General features: G+C 38.2%; 1 protein-coding gene and 1 long non-coding RNA gene across 8 annotated transcripts in view; one reads left to right on the top strand and one right to left on the bottom strand.

Annotated features, from left to right (window-relative positions):
* The window catches only part of LOC108543624 (uncharacterized), a 23,576-nt gene extending 22,198 nt beyond the window's left edge, over window positions 1-1,378 (bottom strand). For both annotated transcript variants that reach the window (XR_001889625.1, XR_001889624.1), the window contains exons 1-2: window positions 1,130-1,378; window positions 582-679 (exon numbers count right to left, since the gene is read on the bottom strand). This is a non-coding gene — a long non-coding RNA (uncharacterized LOC108543624). The remainder of the gene's footprint in view (window positions 1-581; window positions 680-1,129) is intronic.
* Window positions 1-23,654, top strand: part of FHIT (fragile histidine triad diadenosine triphosphatase) — a 1,104,604-nt gene that overhangs the window by 635,710 nt on the left and 445,240 nt on the right. The window lies entirely within an intron of this gene.

Raw genomic sequence — 23,654 nt, 5'->3', positions numbered from 1 at the left:
TTTTTTTTTTTTTTTTTTTTTCCCCAAAAAAGGCAACAAAAGAATTCTGATTCCAGAAGAAAGACACTGGTGCTTCAGTTTAATGCTGTTCCTAAAGTTCAAAGCATGGATGCCCTGTAGAGGACAGATCTTATTAGAAGAAGATCCTTTTCATATTTTAATGATATAATTTACTTTTCCTATTTTATACAAAATTACATTTTCTAAAAGTAATTTTGGTCCTGTGTAGGAAAATGCCAGGGATATGTCCTAGAGAAGGGGGAGATCAAAAGTAGATTTTGACACGCTAGAAATTATAGTGGTCTGCTGAGTATTATCCACAGGAGCAAATCCAACATGGTAGAGCAGAATTTGTAGAATTCATTTAGCTCATTAGGTGACTGTCAAACATCAGGCCCTAAAATAGTGGAGGGATGCAGAGAAGGAGAATTGATTATCCCAGTCCTGTTGGTAACAGAACTCTCATTAGCACCTCAGGGAACACCACAATCCAATGTGTCTCCTTGATAGCCTGGACCCAGTAGTGTCCTCTGGATGGAGACACTGTGTTCCTAATCCCATCCTTAGTGCCCAAGTCTTACCTTGTCTATGTTTATTGGTTATCCCATGATGTGTTCTCTAGGTCACTCACTTTCTTGATCACCCTCTTCTGAATATCACACAGTGGGTTAGTAAAGGCCTTAAAAATGTTTAGATAAGGTACAGCAAAAGAATATTAGTATCTGCCATCTCAAAGCAATGGAGTTATATTGTACATTGGTATATTTCACATTTTTAGTCGCCTATGTTTAACACTCCCAGTTAGAAACACAAGAGTAATTTTCTCTACTCGCTCCTTAACACGGAAGAATTGTAGGTTACCTACTCAAGAGTTCTCATAGATTTCTTCTTTATCCTTGAATGATTTTGAGTTTATGTTTAAATAAAAATCTTTCTAATAGTCTTATAATTGACCCTGAATGTTCTGGAAATTTACATATCTCAGGATAAAAACATAACAGAAATATTAAACTCAGAGGAATCCTGAAGCCAGTCTTAGAAGAAACTACAGAATTGTAGGCCCTTTCTGTCTTATTCTCCTGACATTAATTCTCTCCATATTACCCCTCTTCATTTTCCCACCACCTACACAAAGCTGGGAAGAGATGACATTTGGAGCATTGCCCTTTGAGGGCCCACAATTAGATGACAATGAAGTAAGCTGGCAGTCTCTCAACTCCTGTGATTCCAAAGGTTCCCAGTCCGAAATGTTTCTAACTGATGGTCATGAGTCATTGATGGATTTTGAATTCAATTTAGTATGTCTCACCAAACTTAAAAAAGAAAAACAAAAGAAATTTTATAGAATAGGGGATGTCAGAGAGCATCACATATAGTATGACAGTTTCATGACATCAGCTAGTCTATATGTTCTAGATTATGATGTAACATGTTCTCAGGCTGCTCTACTGGTTCATTGTTCCACCCAGTGGACTGGGGAATCACAGGAATAAAGACCAACTCTTGACCCAGTGTAATTTTTAGTACCTGGCTTTACTTGGCTTGCTACTAAATCCGCTGTATTTACTCTTCTTTTGCACAGAAATAATGAAGCAGCAGGCCTTTTCCACTTCTAACAATAGCATGATTCCTCTGACAACTCCTTTAGAAAGCAATACCTTCACCTGACTATACAGAAAGGAGTAAATATTTTAGACTACTACATTCCCCATTACCTGAGAGGAAATATGTTAATGATCCTGTGCTCCACATAGTTTAAATTTATAGTTTAAATTTTGTTCTCTGCAGTAGTACTGTTGTAGATTATTAATAAGCCTTCATTCCTTGTGAGACAATTCGTTACCTTTACACTGGTGCAAATGCATTTTTCAGTGATTCTCTGGAATTATTCCATTCAAATATGAAGAATTTGCCAAAAAGATATAAAGAGAGATTGAGAAATTGAAACTTGGCTAGGTAGAAAATGGTACCAGAGCTGCACCGCCTCCCTTGGGCTTTTCTCATAACCGTAAGTTGACAGTGATGGTATTTTGCAGGTGGGACTTGAACAGACCAAAGGGAAGAACATCCTCAGTCCTAATGAACGTGCTGAGCCTATTATGTGTTCAGGCAGTCTCCCTGGAATACCAGTAAAAGAAAATTAAATCAACTCACGACAGCTATCTTGCATATCTCACCTGGGAAGGTATGCATGCAGTAGGACAGGCACTGCTTAACATTAATCAGCCTCCTGAAGTCATTACATTCATGAGGAAATGTAATTCACATGTGATTACTTTTTAATTTACTCTGTAATCACATTCCAAGTGAACGGGCCAAGCTTAAAATGAAATTTAAAAGTCAAATACTGCTTTGTATTAGAAACTCACAATTTTTATATGCACTTAGGTTAATAAAGATTTTACAATAACCATTTGTGACTGAGCATATGATAATTTTTTGATGAAAGTTAGTGCCATACCTAAGATAAGATGTATTTGATTTCTCTCCAAGTACTGAACTGGACCTGGAGAGTCTCAGAACTCTACTCTATAGTGAATTCCTGCCTCATCTAAACTTTATTGGAAAAGAAAAAAAAGTCATCCAAACGTTCCTCAATCCCGGATCTGAAGTTGCGTTGAACTAATGTATTTTTAATTCCTGCTGTGCCTGTGAGGCATATCCATTTGTTTTATCCATCATTGGAAGGTGTATACAGAACCTTATAATAACTGATTTCAGCTCATCAATGGGGAATGCCAGGGCCTGCAGTAAGAATCTTCCTCCAACAATGTGGTCTTTCAAGTTTGTGAAGTTACAAAGCTGCTGTGTTAGTTTCATGGGAGCCTTGAAACTAAAGGTTCAAAAGGCCAGAATCAGCTAGTTATGGATAGTAGTGGGTAGGTTTGTGCTGTGCTTTATGAACTAAGGCCAATGGAGAGAAATGTACAAAGGTTTTTCAGATATCCAGTCAATACAAAGAAGAAATGTTTTTCATTTGGCCCCCACTACCACTACATTGAACAACCTCAGAAGTAGTAAGATACCCTTTCCAGAAAATATTCAAAAGCTGGATTCCATTTTCCAGGGATGTTGTATAGTGTTACCAACATCGGTTATTAGCTTTGAAATTTCAAGATATTTGTAATATCTTTATGCTGACTTTGCTAATATTTACTTTAGCTCAACTTATTTTGTTTTCACTTCACAACTACTTTGGCATTGTTTTAATCTAGTACTGTTAAAAGAAATATAATGCAAGGCACATGTGAGATTTTCTAGTTGTCATATTAAAGAAGCAGGTGAAATTAATTATATATTTTATTTAACCCACTATATCCTATTATTTCAACATGCAACCAATAAGAAATTTTAAATGAGTTTTTTTTATACTATGAAATCTTGTGTGTATTTTACACTTATAGCACATCTCAGTTTGGACTAGTCACATTTTACATGGACAAAGCTACATGTGGCTAGGGACTACTATGGGCAGAATAGTTCCAAGCTGTAGCATTTATGAAATCATGACTGACATGATGGTTATATATTTTTAAATGCGTGTTAAACAAATATGCTGCTTTTAGAATTTTAAAGTTTGAATTAGTAAACGGAATGTGTACCACACTATGGGGAACACTGACTTGAAAAGCAGTTCTTGTATCTCTCTATGTATATATGGATCTATCTATTTGGGGTGCAGTAATATGCATGATGGATGGAGTTTATATGCATGGGTCTCTGCATGGCTGTATGTACTTACCTGTGGTCCCCAGCACATGATCCATACAGCTTTTTGCCCACACAAAAGCATAGCAAAGTATAAGAAATGAGACTAATATAACCCTGCTTGATTTATTTTTTTACAAATGAAACATTTACTATCATAGTATGTATATATTGTACATATGTATGATACCATCTCTGTAATGGATATGTGTGTGCACGTATATATGTGTAATATATGTAACATATATGTATGTCTGTATATATGTTTATATGTATGTATGTCACACATCCTAGGCCATTGCTGCTTCCGTCTGCACTTAGGGCTGGTGTGTGGTCCCTAACCCACTTTGGTAGGTGGAGTAATGGTCCCCCGAAGGAGTATTAATTCTAATCCCCAACACCTGTGAATGTTACCTTTCATGACCAAAGGAACTTTGCAGATGTGATTAAGTTAAGGATCTCGAGATAGGGGGATTATCTGGTATTATTCAGGTAGGTCCAATGTATTCACAAAGGTCCTTATAAATGAAAGACGGAGGCAAGCGAGTCAGAGTGAGAGAAGGTGTGATGAGGGATGCAGAGGTCTGAGTGATGTGGTGTGAGCAAGACTTGACCTGATGTTTCTGGCTTTGAAGATGTGGGAAGGCACCATAAGGCAAGGAATGTGGGCTTCCCCTAGAAGCTGGACAAGGTGAGGAAATGGATTCTGATCTAGAACCCCAGGGGGAACATAGCCCTGCTGACTTTTGGTTTTATTCCAGTGAGAGCCATTTCAGACTTCTGACTTGCAAAGCTATAGGATAACTATGTGTTGTTTCAAGCCCTAAGTATGTAGTAATTTGTGACAGAGGCAATAATAAACTAATATGTCCATCCTCAGTAATTGGTTGATTAAAACTGTATCACTATCAAGTTTTTTTTCATTTAAACAAATTTCAATAGCTTTAGGGGTACAAGTAGTTTTTGGTTATGTGAATGAATTGTATAGGAGTCAAGTCTGAAATTTTGGTGTATTCATCACCTGAGTTGTGCACATGGTACCCAATATGTAGTTTTTAAAAATCTCCCACGCCCCTTACATCCTCCCTTCTGAGTCTCCAGTGTCCATTAAAACACTCTGTATGGCTTTGCATACCCATAGCTTAGCTCCTCTGTATGTGTGAGAACACTTGGTATTTGGTTTTCCTTTCCTGAGTTACTTCACTTAGAATAATGGCCTCCAGTTCCGTGAAAATTGCTGCAAACAACATTATTTGTTTCTTGTTTATGATTGAGTAGTATTCTATGGTGTGCGCGCGCACACACACACACACACACACACACACATATACACATATAGACACACACACACACATACACATATATATATATATATATATATATATATATAGATATATATATCTCACATTTTCCTTATCCACTTATTGGTTTATGGTCACTTAGGTTGGTTCTATGTCTTTTCAGTTGTGAATTGTGTTGCAATAAACATATGTGTGCAGGTGTTTTTTTATTTAATCTCATGACTTACTTTCCTTTGGGTTAGGGTTAGGGTTAGGGTTAGGGTTAGGGTTAGGGTTAGGGTTAGGGTTTGGGTAGAAACCCAGTATTGGGATCGCTGGATAGAATGCGAGGTCAACTTTTAATTCTTTGAGAAATCACTGTATTGTTTTCCATAAAGGTTGTACTAATTTACATTCCCACCAGAAGTGTGTAAATGTTTCCTTTTCACCACATCCATGTCAACATCTATTGTTTATGGACTTTTTAAGAATGACCATTCTGGAGGGGTAAAGTGATGCCTTACTGTGGTTTTTTGTTTGTTTGTTTTTGTTTTTTTGAGACAAAGTCTCAATCTTGTCCCCTAGGCTGGAGTGCAATGGCGTGATCTCGGCTCACTGCAACTTCACCTCCTGGGTTCAAGCGATTCTTCTGCCTCAGCCCACTGGGTAGCTGGGATTACAGCTCCCTGCCACTATGCCCAGCTAACTTTTGTATTTTTAGTTGAGACAGGGTTTCACCATGTTGGCCAGGCTGGTCTAGAACTCCTAACCTCAGGTGATCCACCCACCTCAGCCTCCTAAAGTGCTGGGATTACAGGTGTGAGCCACCACGCCCAGCCCTCACTGTGGTTTTAATTTGCATTTCCCTGATGATTAGTGATGTTGACCATTTTTTTCATGTTTGTTGGCCACTTGTATATCTTCTTTTGAGGAAGGTCTGTTCACGTCCTTTGCCCATTTTTAAAATGTGATTATGTGTTTTTTATCCTTGCTGATTTGTTTGAGTTCCTAGCAGATTCTGGATATTAGTCCTTTGTCAGATGCATAGTTTGCAAATATTTTCTCCCATTCTGTGGGCTGTTTGTTTACTGTGATGATTGTTTCTTTTGCTGTGCAGAAGCTTTTTAGTTTAATTTATCATTTATTCAGTTTTGTTTTTGTTTCATGTGCTTTGAAGTCTTAGTCATAAATTGTTTGCCTAGGCCAATATCCAGAAGAGTTTTTCCTAGGTTTTCTTCTAAGATTTTTATGGTTTCGTGTCTTAGATTTAGGTCTTTAATCCCTTTTGAGTTGATTTTTTGTATATGGTGAGAGATAAGGATCCAGTTTAATTCTTCTACATGTGGCTATCCAGGTTTCCCAGTACCATTTATTGAATAGAATGTCCTTTCCCCAATTTATATTTTTTAATGCTTTGTTTCAGATCACTTAGTCCTAAGTATTTAGCTTTATTTCTAGGTTCCCTATTCTGTTCCATTGGCCTGTAAATCTACTTTTATACCAGTACCATGCTGTCTTGGTTACTATTGCTTTGTAGTATAATTTGAAGTCGGGCAATGTGATGCCTCCAGATTTGTTTCATTTAGGATTTCTTTGGCTATTTGGGCTCTTTTTGGTTCCATATGAATTTTAGGATTTTTTTTTATTTCTGTGAAAACAAAATGCTATTGGTGTTTTGATAGGAATTGCATTGAATATGTAGATTGCTTTGGATAATCAGGTTATGGTCAATTTCATGATATGCTTCCAATCCATGATCATTGGATGCCTTCATATTTGTGTCACATGACACTTTCAAGTTCTTTAGATTGGAAAATGAGCCCATTTTTTTTAACACCCATATCAAACACCTCTTTTCCTGGGATGTTTTCCTGAACCACTTTGGCTGAGATGTGAGGAGTCTCTCCTTCCTTTCTTGCCCCCACATTCTCAGTACTGGCCCCTGACACTGGACATATCACACTGTGCTACAGTCATATATGTGAAAGCCTGTGTCCCCCACTAGACTGTTTTCAGGGTCTGGCATCTCCACAGCCAGCACTTGATTGGCCCCAGAAATATTTGAATGCTTGAGCAAGTGCCTCAAGACTTGGATCTTACCTTTCTATAAAATGACTTGTCAAGGCCATGGTCATAGGTCTGCATATTTCTTCTTTTCTGCCTCATCTATGTGGCTGTGTTTGAGAGTTGTCCATTTCCTTTTTGAAATGGTCTGAGGCCTTTCTTTTGGAAGCTCTTTAGCCAACTAAATGATATTTTTATTTAGTTTTCTTTTAGAAATTCATTATCACTTTGCAGAATATTACTGGGAAATTGATGTAGAGTCTCAGTGTCTCCTCCTCTGTTAGCCTGGGAAGACATATGCCCAGACCTTTACAGCCTGAACATTGGCTCTTATATGCCTTGAGACCTAAGGGTGCTGAGACCAGCTCTGTCCCTTGGCATGTGGCCTGATGCACGTCCGTTCTCAGCAGCAGTGTTGCTGCAACTGGTCAGTGATTATACTCACACCTGCATTTAGGCTTGGGAACGATTACAGTAGTTCTTGTAAAGTGACTAAGTGCATTTTAAGTGTTCATACTTCTGAAGTGTGTTTTGTTAATTATCCTCCTCATAGTTGAGGATTTTAAATTTTAAGAAATCTCCATTTTCTTGAGTGCAGGCTGGTGTTTACAATTCTACCTTTTAAGCAAAATGTCATCCCTTTAGTTTTCGGTCATCTTACCCCAGTGTCATTTAGAATGAATTATTTTAAAAACACAGAGAGAATATTCTTTCACTGGCAGTGGACGTGGCAGACCAATCACTTCAGTAGAAACTTGTGTCATTCAAAATTATGAAGTTCATACAACATTGAAAAAGCTCTTAATGTGGATTGTGGTTACAAAAAGTCAAAACGAAACATGAGTCACGCAGCCTGTAGTTATCAGTTCTGCTTTCATGGACGGTGGTGGAATCATTTTAGAGGGTAGAAGGTTAGGACTCAGAGTGTGGGGTGAAATAAAGATACATATCCAGAAGTTCAGATCCTGGGTAGGTAAGCAGCATGTAGGCTAAAGGTGTCAAATATGAGATTCAGGCAACTCTGCTAATTGCACTTGGAAATCCCACTTACTTCTGAATGCCCTGTAGAGACCATGGCTCAACCCAGCCTCTGTGTTGATTGTTCACAGATGAGATGCTTACCCCTGGCTAGGTGTCCACCCATAGAGGAGAAGTAGAGTCACAGAGTGGAAATTCCTCCATAGTCATTTGGGAGTTAGGGAGATGAGTCTCTCTTGGCTTTCATGAAAGGCATCTGCCATACCCCATGTCTCCAGCCACAGCATTGATGTTGAGTCCTAAACCTACATCTGCATTTGTCTGCTTGCTTTAGGGCTTTTGGCAGCCCTCAGTTTACCTATTTCAAAGACCATTCAACTATTGCCTATCCTTTAGCTTTTCTTTCTTTCTTTTTTTTTTTTTTTTTTGAGACAGAGTCTTGCACACCCAGGCTGGAGTGCAGTGATGCAAACTCGGCTCACTGCAACCTCCGCCTCCCGGGCTCAAGTGATTCTCTTACCTCAGCCTCCTGAGTAGCTGGGATTACAGGTGCCCACCACCACGCCTTGCTAATTTTTATATTTATAGTTTTGGTAGAGACAGGGTTTCACCATGTTTGCCAGGCTGGTCTTGAACTCCTGGCCTCAAGTAATCCGCCCACCTCAGTCTCCAAAAGTGCTGGGATTACAGGCGTGAGCCACCACCCCAGCCCTTTACCTTTATTTTTTTGATTGTAGGTGTTTTGGTTTGTTTTCTGTTTGGTTTGTATTATCTGAACTTTTCTTTTTATGTAATTGGCTTTGTTAGTCTTTTCTTTTGGGTTTCTCCCACTGTAAAATGTTTAAAATAACTTTTAAAAGTATTTTAAATTATTTTGCTGTTTTCAATGCTTTATGTTTTAAACGAAACACTTGTATTTTTAAAATTTTTAATCTTTAATCTGTCTCTAATTTATTTGGGATAAAGTGTGAGGTAGGGTTCACATTTATTCTTTTCAATGTCCTCAGTTTCCCATAATAACATTTGTTGATTAATTCATCTTGCCTCATGAATTTGTAATGTCATATAAAAAATACTACTTTTCTGTGTGTTTGAGTCTGTTTCTGGAGGGGAGGATCGTGCTTTGGTCACTGTGCCCTTCTAATCACTACAGCTTTACGATGTGTTTTTGTATGTGAGCAATGTACATTGCCATTATGTTCATATGGTATATTCATTTCAGGTCAGCGGACTTGAAATACTGCTTTTACTCTTTCTAGTTAGAGAGATTTTTGAGTAATTCACTAGGTGACACCTTGCCATTTTCTAAGTACAAGACTAGTCAACAGTTGGTTATTAAAGCAGAAAATATTGCTATTTTTATTTCAAAAATTTTATTGCATCCCTTTTGCTATAGCTTTTAATAAAACATGTTGTTTAAGCATTATTTGGGTATAAATTCTGTTCTTAATTTTTAATACTTGGGTTGTTGGCATTGGTACCAAAGCTGTATAGTGTATACCACTGTGCTGTTTTCTTGATCATTGCTGGCTGACTCTTTAGAGGAAGGAACCATTTGTTGTTGCTGTTGTTGTTGTGGGATACCACCTCACTTAAATTAGAAGGAAGTATCAGGAATACTCTACCTCCTGGAAGAAAAGCAGATGTTCAATGAAATATTTTTAGCTTCCCAGGGCCTCCCAGTCACAGGAAAAAGACATAACTTCAAAATCTCCCTTAGTTTTTTTGAGATGGAGTCTCACTTTGTTGCCTAGGCTGGAGTGCAATGGTGCAGTCTCAGCTCACTGCAACCTCCACCTTCTGGATTTAAGCAATTCTCCTCCCTCAGTTCCCCAAGTAGTTGGGACTACAGGTGTGCACTACCATGCCCAGCTAATTTTTGTATTTTTAGTAGAGACAGGGTTTCACCTTGTTGGCCGGGCTGGTCTTAAACTCCTGACCTCAGATGATCTGCCTGCCTCGGCCTCCCAAAGTGCTGGGATTACAGGTGAGAGCCACCACGCCCTGCCCTCCCTTAGTATTTTTACTATAGCTATCTTTTGGCCACCTTTTAGGGGTATGTGTACATGACGTTTGTCCTTTTCCACCTTTTTTCTTTTAGTTTTTCTCTTTTTTTTCTGGTCTAATCTCACTCCCATTCTCTGGCCATTAGCTATTTCACTGTGTCACTTCTGAGAAAACTGTCTCAGCCATCTCAGAAAAGCAGTTCTGACTGTTCTGAAGGAAACAAAAATAGCAGAGCAAGAAGTGAATGTGGGATGTTATTTTGGTCTGTGATGTCATCAGTCAATCACAATTCAACTTTCCAAATGTTGTTTGCAGGTCTGTTTAGGATTGTGGTATTTTAACTGGTTGGCTTCTGTATGATGTTTGAGAGTGATTAATTCTCAAAATACTTTTTCCCTACTGAGAAGTAGCTGACTTAAAAGACACATGTTTCAAAGCTGAATGGAAGTCATCATTAACTGGCCTAAATGCAGGTCAGATGGGTTCCTAAGGGAAAGAGCATCCTTTGGTCCTTCTTCTCTCTTTGAAGCTTGAAGAGCTAACTGTTCAATGCATACATGGCTTTCACCTCTAATTAGTAGTTTTGCTGAACAAGTGCTGGATTATCAAGAACCTAACCAACCAACTCCGAAGAATACAGAATGTTTTAGAATTTAACTTTCATCAGAACAACTTTTTCAGTCCTGAGCAAAGTAGTTACTCTTTTGAAATGAAAAAACATGGGTAAATGTCAGAGAGCTGAAAAACGATTCATGTCATTTCTGAAACATTCACATTCAAATAATACCAGTGCCAACCAAATTCTAGTGAATTCTGTAATGATGGCATTGTCAGATAAAATGTGGAGGCTGGTGTTTACAAGCCATGTCTTGCAAAAAATATAGCAAATGCAGGGAACCAGAAAAGTCATTCTTCTGTGGTCATTTGTAATCTACTTATAAGAAGGAAGGAAGAGCAGAGTAGGGCAAAGTTGTAGCATTCAGCAGAATTGCCCTAAAGTATGAAACTAAAAGGCTGAATGATTGATTGTGGGAAGATTTCCGTAAATGATACTCAAATTAAAACATTAAGTGAGTGAGTTTAAGCAAAATTACATTGCCACATGCAATTTATTCACTGAAAAGGAACTTTTAAAAAAAAAGAAAAAATAAAAAAAAAAAAAAAAAAAATCCTGAGATCTAGTTAGATAATACAAGCTTTTCTTTTCTTTTCCTCTTTCCCCACCCCAGCTTCTAAATTGAACACCTGTCAGATTTTTTTTTCCTTTCATTTCTTTGACTTGTCAGAGAAAAAAGGTCAGACTGATCACCAGCTCTACTTTTTAACAGACAGAAGAAGCCTGTAATTGAGAGTAATTCCTCTGCAATTTTGTAGGCAAGGGCTGTTTCAGGCTGGCTTTCAAAAGCTAGGTTAGGAGAGAAATGCTGCTGTTCTCTAAGTGAATCAACTTTATTCACTGGGCTGCAGATCATTTCTGATTTTTACTGAAATGCAGAAAGCTACAGTGCTCACATTAGTGTCCTTCTTTTAAATGAATAGAAGTGTAATCTATTTTTAACTTCTACTGGGGTGCCCTGCAGCTAAAAAAAAAAAAAAAAATTGCTTGTGAGAGGTAGCTCAGAAATGTCTCATTTTGAAATTCTGCATTCTTAAGAATACAAGGTGGCTTATTATTATGTCTTTCTCTGAGAAGTTTCCATCCCTTTTCAAGATTTCACTTGAGATGGAAATTGTGCATGTTTGTCTTTACTAGAAATAGAGTCAATGTTTGTCATCGTGGTGTGATACATATTATGATGCAACGTGAAGATGTTTGGAAGTGCTGAATTAATTTCTTTATAAAAATAGTCGCTGTCAAAATTTGAAGGGTGAAATGAAGGCACTCCTTAACTCATATGAAACTTCACAAAATCTGTGTCCATAGCTTTCACTACTCTTTAAGGGTTTCTTGTTTGAGGCAGGGCCCAGAGAAAAAGGAATCATTCAGAAGAAAACATACACACATTGAATCCAATTTAAACTCCTGGTTGTGTCTAATTTTACAAAATATGGTCACTTTTTCAACTAAAAAATACACCCAAAATATCGTAATATATGATAGAAGCATGTCAGCATCTACAGTGTGATCTGTTTATTTTACCAAGTACAAAAGTGAGGTGGAATAACAGAAAGCTAGGACATAAGGTAAAAATGTCTAATTTTGAAGGAACTGAATTCTGTTTGCCTTTGATGTAATAATGATTAAAAAGAAGAAACTGTCAAGATCCCTGAGTTCTAACATTCAATGGGTTGTACTACGTTGAAATCAGAAAACAGTGCTGACAAAAGGTGTAAATGGTCCAAGTCATATCACTAGTTATGGAAAATGTGCTTGGATTCTATGATGCTCCTTGTAGTACAGGTGCATCATTTTGAAAATGTAGGGGATAATTTCAGAGGCCACTTGGATAAACCTTGCCTTTCATTATTGTCATCTAATAGCCATTCATCCTAGAACCATAATATATAAAAATCCTCACATAAATAGGTAGAATTGTAATTTTTAAAAAAGCACATTTTTAGCCAGAAAACAGGAGTGATTACCAGCTATGATCAGTAAGCCTGAATTATATCATACTTAGAAGAGAGAGATGCAAATGAATGAATTAAATTAGGAACACAATTCTCTTCTTAAATCAGCATTTTTGACTGTCAGAACCTGGGCTAGAGTGCATTATTCTTAATAGACTGTGATTTGTATTGAAATAGGACAATAAATCTGATTATTGAAATTTATTTGCTGCTTGTTGTTCAGTTGTTCTGGCTTTATACATGAGCAGGGTGAATGTAATAGGCAGGGCTGGTGATTCAGCAGAATGCCATTTTCGTAAGTGATCACGCACTCTCTAGATTGAAGACTGATTAACACAAAGATGGGATCAACTACTCTGCATTCCCTGTTTTACATTGCATATTTCACAGGAAAGCTGTGCAGGCTTCCGAGGGCACCAGCAATGGAATAATCTAAGAGTTTCTCTCCATGGCCTAATTTAAAAACTGCATTTATACTTTGGTCCTCAGAAGACAACCTGTCTTCTAAACTTCAGCGTCATCCACTTCAATTCTGTATTATCTGTGGTAATTTCATTTGTCTTTTTTCTTGCTTTTATTTTGTGAAGCCAATTTAATGACAGGCTTGTGATGTGTTGATTCCAATTTGACATTAGGGGGTTTCACATTTTATAGGCTGACTCCATTGAGAGGCTTGTATTTTGTGTTCCCTGACCATCACGGGTAAACATGCAGAAGAAGAATGAAAATGAATCACAATGTATACCATCTGATCCCCCACAGGACCCTCTGAAAGAAAGGTTGCTTTGACCTTGTCTTGGTTTGCATATTTTAGGTAAACTCTAATCACGAGCTATTTCAGTTCTGATAAAATAGGCCTCAACACTATACGGGCATGAACTGGTAAAATACAAAATAATCACACAGTTTTAATAAGAAATACACATCATTGGGAGCTAGAGTAGAAAGCTCTCATTCGAATTTAAATATCTTATGCCTCCTAATTTGAGGGAGTGTAGAACATGGGAAGAAAATGAAAAGATGGTAGGTATTTGTTAAAAAACAAAAAAAAGCAAAAAAAAAAAAACAATAAAACATGATCCATCTACAAAGTTCGTGGGCATGGTACTTTCCATCCTTTTTATAGCTCTTCTGCTCTAATCTCTCTTTCTCAACCTTAGCTTTGTCAATCTAACACTGTCTTTTCTTGTTACCAGAGCTAATGAGGCCTGCCTATACTCGCAGAGGATTAATCAGTGGTTATAAACCGTTTAGGAGATGCAGGGTGTTCTGTACATAGCCTACCTCCATTACGACTATGTAACATTCTTCATTTGACCTACATACAGTAGTGATGGCATTGACCTGCCACTGTCAAGTGGCTGTTGGTTTCAAGTTAAACCTTCCTGAGCCTTTTTGAAAAACAGTTGAGTGACTTACACAAATTCAGTCCACCCTTGACAAGGGCACAAAAATGACTAAATGGAGAAAGGATAACTTTTCAACAAATAGTGATAGAACAGTTGAACATCCAATGTAAAAATATGAACTTAAGCATAGACCTTGCATAAGTCACAAAAAACCTCAAATGAATAATAGACCTAAATGTGAAATGCAAAAGTATAAAATCTAGAAAAAAATCTATGGAATCTTATATTTGGTAATGTGTTAGTTGATATATACAACACCAAAAACATAATGCATGAAAAAAATCTTAAGTTACACTTAATTAAAATTAAAACTTGAGCTATGCAAAAGACACTATGAAGAAAAAGCAAAGCCAAGCCAGAGTCTGGGAGAACACAAAATACAAATCTGATAAAGGACTTGTATCCATAATATAGAAAGAACACTTACAACTCAACAGTAAGAAAACCAACAAGCTGATTTTAAAAATGACCAAAAGATCTGAATACATAGCTCACTAAAGATATGCAGAGGGAAAATGTATATAAGAAAAGATGTTCAACATCACATGTTGGTAGAGAGTTGCAAATTAGTACAAGATACTATCACACAGTCATTGGTGTGTGACAATACCATTAATAGGGAGGAGGTAGAGCAAATACTACATACCAAAAACTGACAATACCATTAATAGGGAGGATGCAGAGCAACAAGGACTCTCATACATTGCTTATGAGAATGTAAAATAGTACAGGCACTTTGGAAGACACTTTTGCAGTTTCCTACAAAGTTAAACATAGTTTTACCATACAATCCAGCAAGCTATAGGTATTTACCCAACTGATATGAAAACTTACGAACTTAGAAAACCCTGCACTGGAATGTTTGTCACAGCTTTATTCATAATTCCCCAAACTGGAAACAAAGAAAATGTCCTTCAGTAAGTGAATGAATAAACAAGCTCTGTTACATCTTAGCAATATAAAACAATGAACTATACATAAAACATGGATGAATAGTCAATGCATATTGCTAAGGAAAGAAGGTAGTCTGAAAAGGCTATCTACTGCATGCTGCAACTTTATAACTTTCTGGTAAAGACAAAACCATGGACATGGTAAACAAATCATTGTTACCAGAGGTTCTGGGGTGAGGTTTAATAGGTGAAACATGCGATTTTTGTTTTACCCCGCACCATGAAACTATTCAGTTTGATACTGTAAATGGTGGATACCTGACATTCTGCATTTACTAAAACCCAGGGTACATTTCTGCTCTAAGAATAAACCCCGGGAGCAACAAATACACCTAACACCCAGATCTTGGTTTCTAATTCCATTTCCCAATAAAAGAAACCAAGGCTCTTTGGAGAAATGGCAAATTCTAGGACTCCAGCAAGAAATATACATGATGAGCCTGGAGCATGTTGTAGTGCCAAGAAGTAAGAGAGTGCTCAGAAAACACAACAAAATAAATCACAGTAATGGGAGTGTGTTAAACAGACATGAGAGCCAACTCAAGGAGTTTCCAAGCACCAAAGATGGGTTGCTTTGAACAGCAGAATAAAGAGTATTGAATTATAACCCAAAATATAAAAAAGATTTGAATGTGTAGGGATAGAAATAATGATTGAATAAACAAATATATGAGGTAGAATTGAAAAATCTGTTTAGCAGAATTCCAGGTAGTTCTCATAAATCCTGCAAGGAGCTGGAGCCTACCTCTCACATATTCAGTGTCGGCCACACATGGTTTCTTGTCCAAAGTGTACAGCTTAAAAAGGAGGAAAAAAGAGTAACTTCAGAATGGAAAAGTTGAATAAACAGTACTTCCATCAGTGATCAAAGTTAACATCATTGGTGATAAGTCATGTTGATAATATGGATGTTGCTGTTATGTGATGAGTATGGCACTTTATCTTTGTGGCATTCCTCCCAAAAAAACCATAGACATAGTCCAATCATGAGAAAGACATCAGACAAACCTTAATTAAGGGACTTCAACAACATACTTGCCTCAGTGCTATTAAGGTCATAAGAAACAGTAAGGTTCTGATAAACTGTCACAACCAAGAAGAGTCTTAAGAGACATTGTAAGTTATGCTAATATGGTATCTTGGATGGGGTCCTGGAATAGAAAAAGGATATTAGGTTGAAAACTAAGGAAATGGAATAAAGTAGAGGCTGTGTGTGTGTGTGTGTGTGTGTGTGTGTGTGTGTTTGAGACTGAGTCTCGCTCTGTCGCCCAGGCTGGAGTGCAGTGGCATGATCTCGGCTCACTGCAAGCTCCGCCTCCTGGGTTCACGCCATTCTCCTGCCTCAGCCTCCCGAGTAGCTGGGACTACAGGCCCCGCCACCATGCCCAGCTAAGTTTTGTATTTTAGTAGAGATGGGGTTTTACCATGTTAGCCAGGATGGTCTCAATCTCCTGACCTCGTGATCTGCCTACCTTGGCCTCCCAAAGTACTGGGATTACAAGCGTGAGCCATCATACCCGGCCTGGCTTTTGTTAATAGTAATGTCTCAGAGGCCAGGTGTGGTAGCTCACATCAGGAATTTGAGACCAGCCTGGGCAGCATAGTAGTAAGAGTCGGTCTCTACCAAAAAATAAAAAACAAATTAGGTGTGGTAATGCCTGGTAGTCCCAGCTACTCGGGAGGCTGAGGCAGGAGGATCACTTGAGCCCAGGAGTTTGAGGCTGCAGTGAGCTCTGATCACATCACTATACTCCAGCTTAGGTGACAAAGACCCTGACTCTAAAAAACAAAAAACCATGAAAAATAAATAAATATAAATAATAATTTATGAATGCTAGTTCAATGATTGTAACAACTCTACCATACATGGAAGTTGCTGATAATAGTGGAAACTAGGTGTGGCATATATGGGAACTCTGAACTCTTTATAATTTTTCTGTAGATTTAAAACTAGTCTAAAATAAAAAAGTAAAAGAAAATGTAACACTGCTGACTGTCATCAAGGTCTGGGCCACAGAAGGAAAGATTTTTCTGAGTAAAAGTTACTGGCCCTAATAGAGATTGGACAAAGCTGGTGTTGGTTTTAAAGGGATTCTGGGGAGGCAAGAGGGTGTCAGCATCACTTAATCAGTTGCCTTGATTGACTTGGCAGTGTCAAGTTTTGAAAAGAGTGTGACATGGCACACTTGAGCCTTCAGTGTGATTTTGTGAAGTCCCCAGAATGTCTGTGGAACCTCTGGTCAAGTCTGTGGAGTTTCTAAGTGTATCTGATTGAAGGACACTGTCAGTCAAACTTGTTGGTCATGGTGTTGACTTCAAAGTGAACAAAACACTTCCAAAACAATCCTACATCACACCACTTTTATTTGTTTGTTTGTTTGTTTATTTGTTTGAGACAGAGCCTCACTCTGTTGCCCAGACTGAAGTGCACTGGTGTGATCTCGGCTCACTGCAACCTCTGCCTCCTGGGTTCAAGTGATTCTCCTGCCTAAGCCTCTCAAGTAGCTGGGATTACAGGCATGCACCATCACACGCAGCGAATTTTTGTATTTTTAGTAGATACAGGTTTTCACCATGTTAGCCAGGATGTTCTCAAACTCCTGACCTCAAGTGATCTGCACGCCTCAGCCTCCCAAAGTGCTGGGATTGCAGGTGTGAGCCACCGCGCCTGTCCCGCTCCTCTGACCACTTTTTCGAGATATTTTACCTGTTTGAATTGAAAGTGATACTTATTCAGAGGATGTCAGAGAAAAAGAACTACACATCCTTTTTTATCTTTCAGGAAATGGGCAGAGGGGGAGTTGTCATGAACAGAATCTCTTTTAAAGGAGTGGAACCCTCCATTATTTTTTGACTTTGTTTTTTTGCTTTTTACACACTGCCCCAACTGGCAGCATTTATAGAAAATAAAAGGAGGAACTAATAACTCATTTGAGCAAGTATTGATTGATTGACTTATTGAGACAGGGTCTCGCTCTGTCACCCAGGCTGCAGTGCAGTGGTGCCGTCATAGCTCACTGCAACCTCAAGCTCCCAGGTTCAAGTGATCCTCCTACCTCAGCCTCCCAAGTAGCTGGGACTACAGGTGCGTGCTACTGTGCCTGACTTTTTGTTATATTTTCTTGTAGAGACAGGAACTTGCCATGTTGCCCAGGCTGTTCTCAAACACTGGGGCTCAAGCTATCTGCCTGTCTCAGCCTCCCAAAGTGCTAGGATTATAGGTGTCAGCCACTGTGCCCACGGGGCCTCTGAGCAGATTTTTAAAATGAAAGGAAACTAACCAAGATTTTTCCTAGTGAGTAGATGCAACATAATATGAAGGAGAGCATCTGCTGCCATGCCTTGTGGTACTAAAGATGCTAATAGGCACTAATAGGCACTGCTCTCACCAAATCATGGAATCATTGACGTTTGGTTTATTGTGAGAACAGTTGATGCTGCCTTGTTGAGGTAGGAGGCCTATAGGACTTGTTTTCAGGTCTCGGCCCCACTAATAGAAGCAAAATTCAGTCAATCCTGTTTTCAGGATGCAGTGAAGAAGCCAGCCAAAACTACCAGGTGGGGAGGAAAGCAACCTCTAGTTGCCTTCGTTGCTCATTAGCATAAAGACACTCCCATTGGCACCAGGACAGTTTACAAGTGCCATGGCAACAGCCTAGAAGTTACCTTATATGGTTCTGAAAACTCTCTGCCCCTTTTTCAGAAAATCCAGAATAACCTGCCTCTTACTTAGCATATAATTAAAAGTCCCCATCGGGGATTTTGTGATCCCATTTATCTATACTGTCACATATTTCGGATTTTTTTTTTTTATAGCAGCATGTATAAGGTGGTTGCTATGATGTATCACAGGTAGAGATACATATAGGAGGGTGTACCTCCAGTTCTTTTGGAGTCAGACATGTAACGAGTTAATAAATGCTAAAATATGAAGGATATAACTGTCAGAATGAGATAATGTGACAGTATCTTGAAGGCTATAAAGAGCTGTGGAAATGAAAATTAAAGTCAATAAATGCAAAAGAAATGCATTGAGCTTTTCACCTTGTGTTTGTGAGACCAGATCACAAATCTGTATGAAGATTTTGAATTTTAGTTTTAATTATTACCAAGAGGCTTTGTGCTTATTAAACATGTCTTTCTTAACAACCTGAACTCTACTCTGGTCTTCTATTGATGACAGTGGTAATAGAGGGTAGTTCTGACGTCAGACTGGGCATGAATCCTAGCCTATAGCTATATATCCTTGGGAAGTTCCTTTACCTTTTTGAACCTAGGTGTTGCCATCTGTAAAATGAGGATAATAATCTGTAATCTGGGGTCAGGCACGGTGCCTCACACTTGTAATCCCAGAACTTTGGGAGACCGAGGTGGGCAGATCACTTGAGGTCAGGAGTTCGACAGCAGCCTGGCCAACATGGTGGAACCCCGTATCTACTAAAAACACAAAAACTAGCCAGGCATGGTGGCGGGCACCTGTAATCCCAGCTACTCGGGAGGCTAAAGCAAGAGAATCTCTTGAACCCAGGAGGTAGAGGTTGCAGTGAGCCAAGATTGCACCACTGCACTCCAGCCTGGTGACAGAGCAAGACTCAGTCTCAAATAATAAAAATAAAAAAATAAAAAAATTTGTAATCTGTGTAATGATTATAGAGAGTAATACTAATTTTCCTGATGCAGCTTTATTTTGTTGCTTCTCATAGCTGGTTGGTAAATGGTAACATCAATGTGGCAGTTTAACTCATGGTACTTTAAAGAGACTATAATTTTTCCTACTCAACTTCATTTTGAAATAGAAAATTTTAAAACTATCCAGATTATCAAATACAAGTAAATGCTTACTTTGTTTAAAATATGTGCAGTGTTTTAAATTTTATGAATGCCATACAAGTTAAATAAGATCAAAGTACTTGATTCTTTAATCTTGCAATCCAGTAATTTAGAGATGGTGAAAATTCTGTTTGGTTTTCCAGATACAGATTAAAATTCCAAAATTTAAATATGCTATTTTATTTAGATTCTGAAAGATAAATGCTTATCTGTGAAAAGCGTCAACGTCAAATTATAAATGAAGACCTCTCTACATTTTACAACATATGCCCTGTTTTCTAACAGAGAATTAAAATATGAAATGTACATTTTATATTCTGAATGCCTAAGACAAACAAAGAGGTAAAATATTTTTTAAAATGAAGCTGTTAGAAACAGTACTTCAGGATATTTCTTGAAGACTAGAAAAACAGTCTTTGGCAGATCCAGTCTCTGCTTGATTTTGTCTCCGTGAAAATTCCTTCAGCTTTCTTTTCATTTCTTTCAGGAACTGGGATTGGGATGAGGGTGAAGTGTGGAACAGCAGGTGGCCCTTAATTCTGACAAACCCAAACCATCCTGTCATGTTTTAATGATGCTGTTGCAGGTGTGAAGTTTTCTCTTTCTCCTTTTTATAACTTCAGCATAAGCACAAGTTGGGTTATTTTTGTTGCAACAGCGTGGTATATTTTTTCTACTTTTCATTTAAAACTTGACTCACTTTGCTGCCCGTGATCTTCCTAGTTAAAAATCACTTCAGCATTATCTCATAAATTTTCCATTGAAGAGCTTGTGTGCTGTTTGTCAAGTCTTTGTATAAACTGTTTTGGTGGCCTAAACACCATGGTTCTCTGTGCTGTCCAGAGGCTGCTTGTCCCAGTTCATGTGGTTACAGTTGTGCAATTTCCATTGGCCATATTTACATTACATAAATATATTACATATAGTCCCTATGGAGGTCTGCATCCAAGGTTGGGCTCTAATTCCTCAGAGAATTGAGAATTGTCATTCAGATTCCATCTTGAATCTATTTGACCTCATATATGAGGAGAGAGCATCATACTGGAGAATTAATGGTAGCTGTTTCCTTTCATGTAGCATGCAAAACAAAGAGAACCCATTTAGAGAGGCCAGGAGGAAATGAAAGATGGCCTAGTTTTTCCTTAATGCTCTAGACCAGGGTTCCAGCTTGGGCCAGATGCCTGTTTTCGTGACCTAAAGGAGCTTTTTTTTTTTTTTTTTTTACACTTAAAACCTACAGAAACATGTATTGTAACCCGATATTTGAGGTTCTGTAGCTAGGTAGTTGAATTTCTTGTGAGTTTTTCTGTCTTGACAGAAAGACCCTGTTCTTTAAAAAAATGGCATGTCCTCCAAAAATCCCGTGTTGATTTACTTTGGCATATTCTCACAAAGAGAGGGTCACAGAACAAGTTCCATTTCCATTTTAATGGTTTAATTTCATTATACTAAGCAGACAATTGGAAACAGAAGGAAACCGTTAACAATATTGTGATGTCACACAGGACAGATATTTCAAAATGGTTTTGCTTTATAGGAGTATGCATAGTGTGAAAAGATTACACCACTGTGATATAGGGGAAAGGGCACAGGCCTTTCAAATCCCTGCCCTGCTGTCTCTTAACTCTGGGACCGTGAGTGGGCTGTGTGACATCTATGAACTTTGGTTTGCTGTTCTGCATAAAAGAGAATAATGATACTTACTAGAGAATTGCTGCGGTGATTTACTGAGATTGAAATGCTCCTGTTGGAATTGCTGCCATGTGGTAGATAGCAATAAATACCATTCTTGTCTCGCTTCTTTTGCTGCCCCTGGAAAGCTAATTCTGAGGAATCTTTAATCTCTTTTACTATCTTTTTACAAACCCTACTGTCTGTTAAGAGTCTTATAGTGTAACTAAGGGGCCCCTCAGTATTTCTTGAAGCATATTTTATAGGGCTCTGAATATGAAATGATAATAAGTATTTTATATAAAGAACAAAGGGAAAATGGTCCCCAAGCTAAAACACTTTAGGAGAATACAGAGGGCAAAATCAGATTTCTTTACTACAGAACTTCTCAGGGTCTTTAATGTGCTCATACCATGGTATATATCTAGGAAGATAGTTTAGTTTTCAGAATTTCCCTACCTTATTTGATCTGTGAAAGTCTTTCTTCAATATATACCACATGGGAGCAGATTGCTGAGGAAGAGATATTGGACCAAAAGAAAAAAAAACCCGGAGTTTAAATAGTGGGTAAAGTGTTAGTATTATTTAAATCTTAGAGTTGATGAAGTGAATCTGACTTGATATATCTGTGCTTTTTCTTTCTTTCTTTTCTTTTTTTTTTTCACCCCCAACAGAGTCCTGCTCTATCGTACAGGCTAGAGTGCAGTGGTATGATCTCGGCTCAGTGCAACCTCTGCCTCCCTGGTTCAAGTTATTCTGCTGCCTCAGTCTCCTGAGTAGCTAGGACTACAGGTGTGTGCCAAAACACCCAGCTAATTTTTGTATTTTTTATTACAGACAGGGTTTCACCATGTTGGCCAGGCTGGTCTCGAACCCCTGACCTCAAGTGATCCACCCACCTCAGCCTCCCAAAGTGCTGGGATTACAGGTGTGAGCCACTGTGTCTGTCTTATCTGTGCTTCTTTATTATAATGATAGTTTTCCCTTGCTAACCCATTTGGGAAGTTAACAGTTCTGAAATAGAAAGATGGGGTTTGGCCATAGGTGGTGTGCACTGAAGAAGCCTATGGGGATTAGGAAGCTGACTTGGCTCTCTGGCACTGATTAGCCAGGTATCCTCCTCAGTTCTCCTGAAAAACCTCCTGAACAGAAATTTCTTCTTTCAGTGTTATATATAACAGCTAATCGGGACACTTCATATTAACATTAAATTCTGGTGCCGCCAGGTATGAAACCAATCTTGTCTCCCTTTCCCATAGCTAGGACTCTCAGCATTGAGTCCCACTGTTAACTTTCTTTTGTGATTGTAATCCTATCTGGCATACCAGCAACTCACAATGCTTTGGGACTTGAAGTACGTTATCTCCTCTCAGATTCACAGCACTGACCCAGTCCAACCTATACCAAAATGGGATTGTGACAAAGCAAAGGAAATGACAGTATTTTAGTGGGAATCCTTTTCAGAAAAAAAAGAAGTCTTGATGGAGTGAGAACTCTTTAGCTGAACCCGAAAGATAGATGAGTTTATCACTTGGTTTGGCATAATTATATCTCAACTCACATTGCTAAATGCACAGTAAAAGTAATACCATAGGAGGTGATTCAGAAATCACTAATCTCAGAGTGCAAAACAATGGTGCTAAAGCTGGCACTTGGAATAAACACCTTTCTCCATGGTGTGTTACAAAATGGAATTTGTCTGTTTCCCAATCCCAGTAAGCCTCTTCTATTTTGACCTACTTCTATGCAGAGGGACTACAGTTAGAAGCATTCCTTTTACCTCACTTGTTTTTTATTTTTAATTGGGAACTTCAGTGTTAGGGATAAATTGATCATAAGACGACTTACCAATACCTGTGTGAATGCCTTTGGTTTTTTTCATAGCCAGTTGTGCTAGTACTTTTGCCTGGCAGTTTCATTTTTTCTGGATTAAGTAACTGACTATCAAATTCTAGGTCAAGTTCAACTTCTTCTAGCTTTGTTTTTTTAACCTTGGCTTATTGTATTATTCCCCTGACCCTCTCTCTCCTTCCCCTCCTTATTATTTATTTTAATGGCAGGTATTTATTTTTATGGGCAGCATTTGTCATTCCTGGGAGGCGTGTGTGTAATTTGTGGCTTTGTACATAAATTCACAAAGGTCTTTGCTAACTGCTTGGGAATGCTCTTTTCCCACAGATTTT

The sequence above is a fragment of the Rhinopithecus bieti genome, unplaced genomic scaffold (genome assembly GCF_001698545.2).
Source record: "Rhinopithecus bieti isolate Rb0 unplaced genomic scaffold, ASM169854v2 scaffold_21649, whole genome shotgun sequence".
Classification (NCBI taxonomy): Eukaryota; Metazoa; Chordata; class Mammalia; order Primates; family Cercopithecidae; genus Rhinopithecus; species Rhinopithecus bieti.
This window is presented reverse-complemented; position numbering and strand designations above follow the sequence as displayed.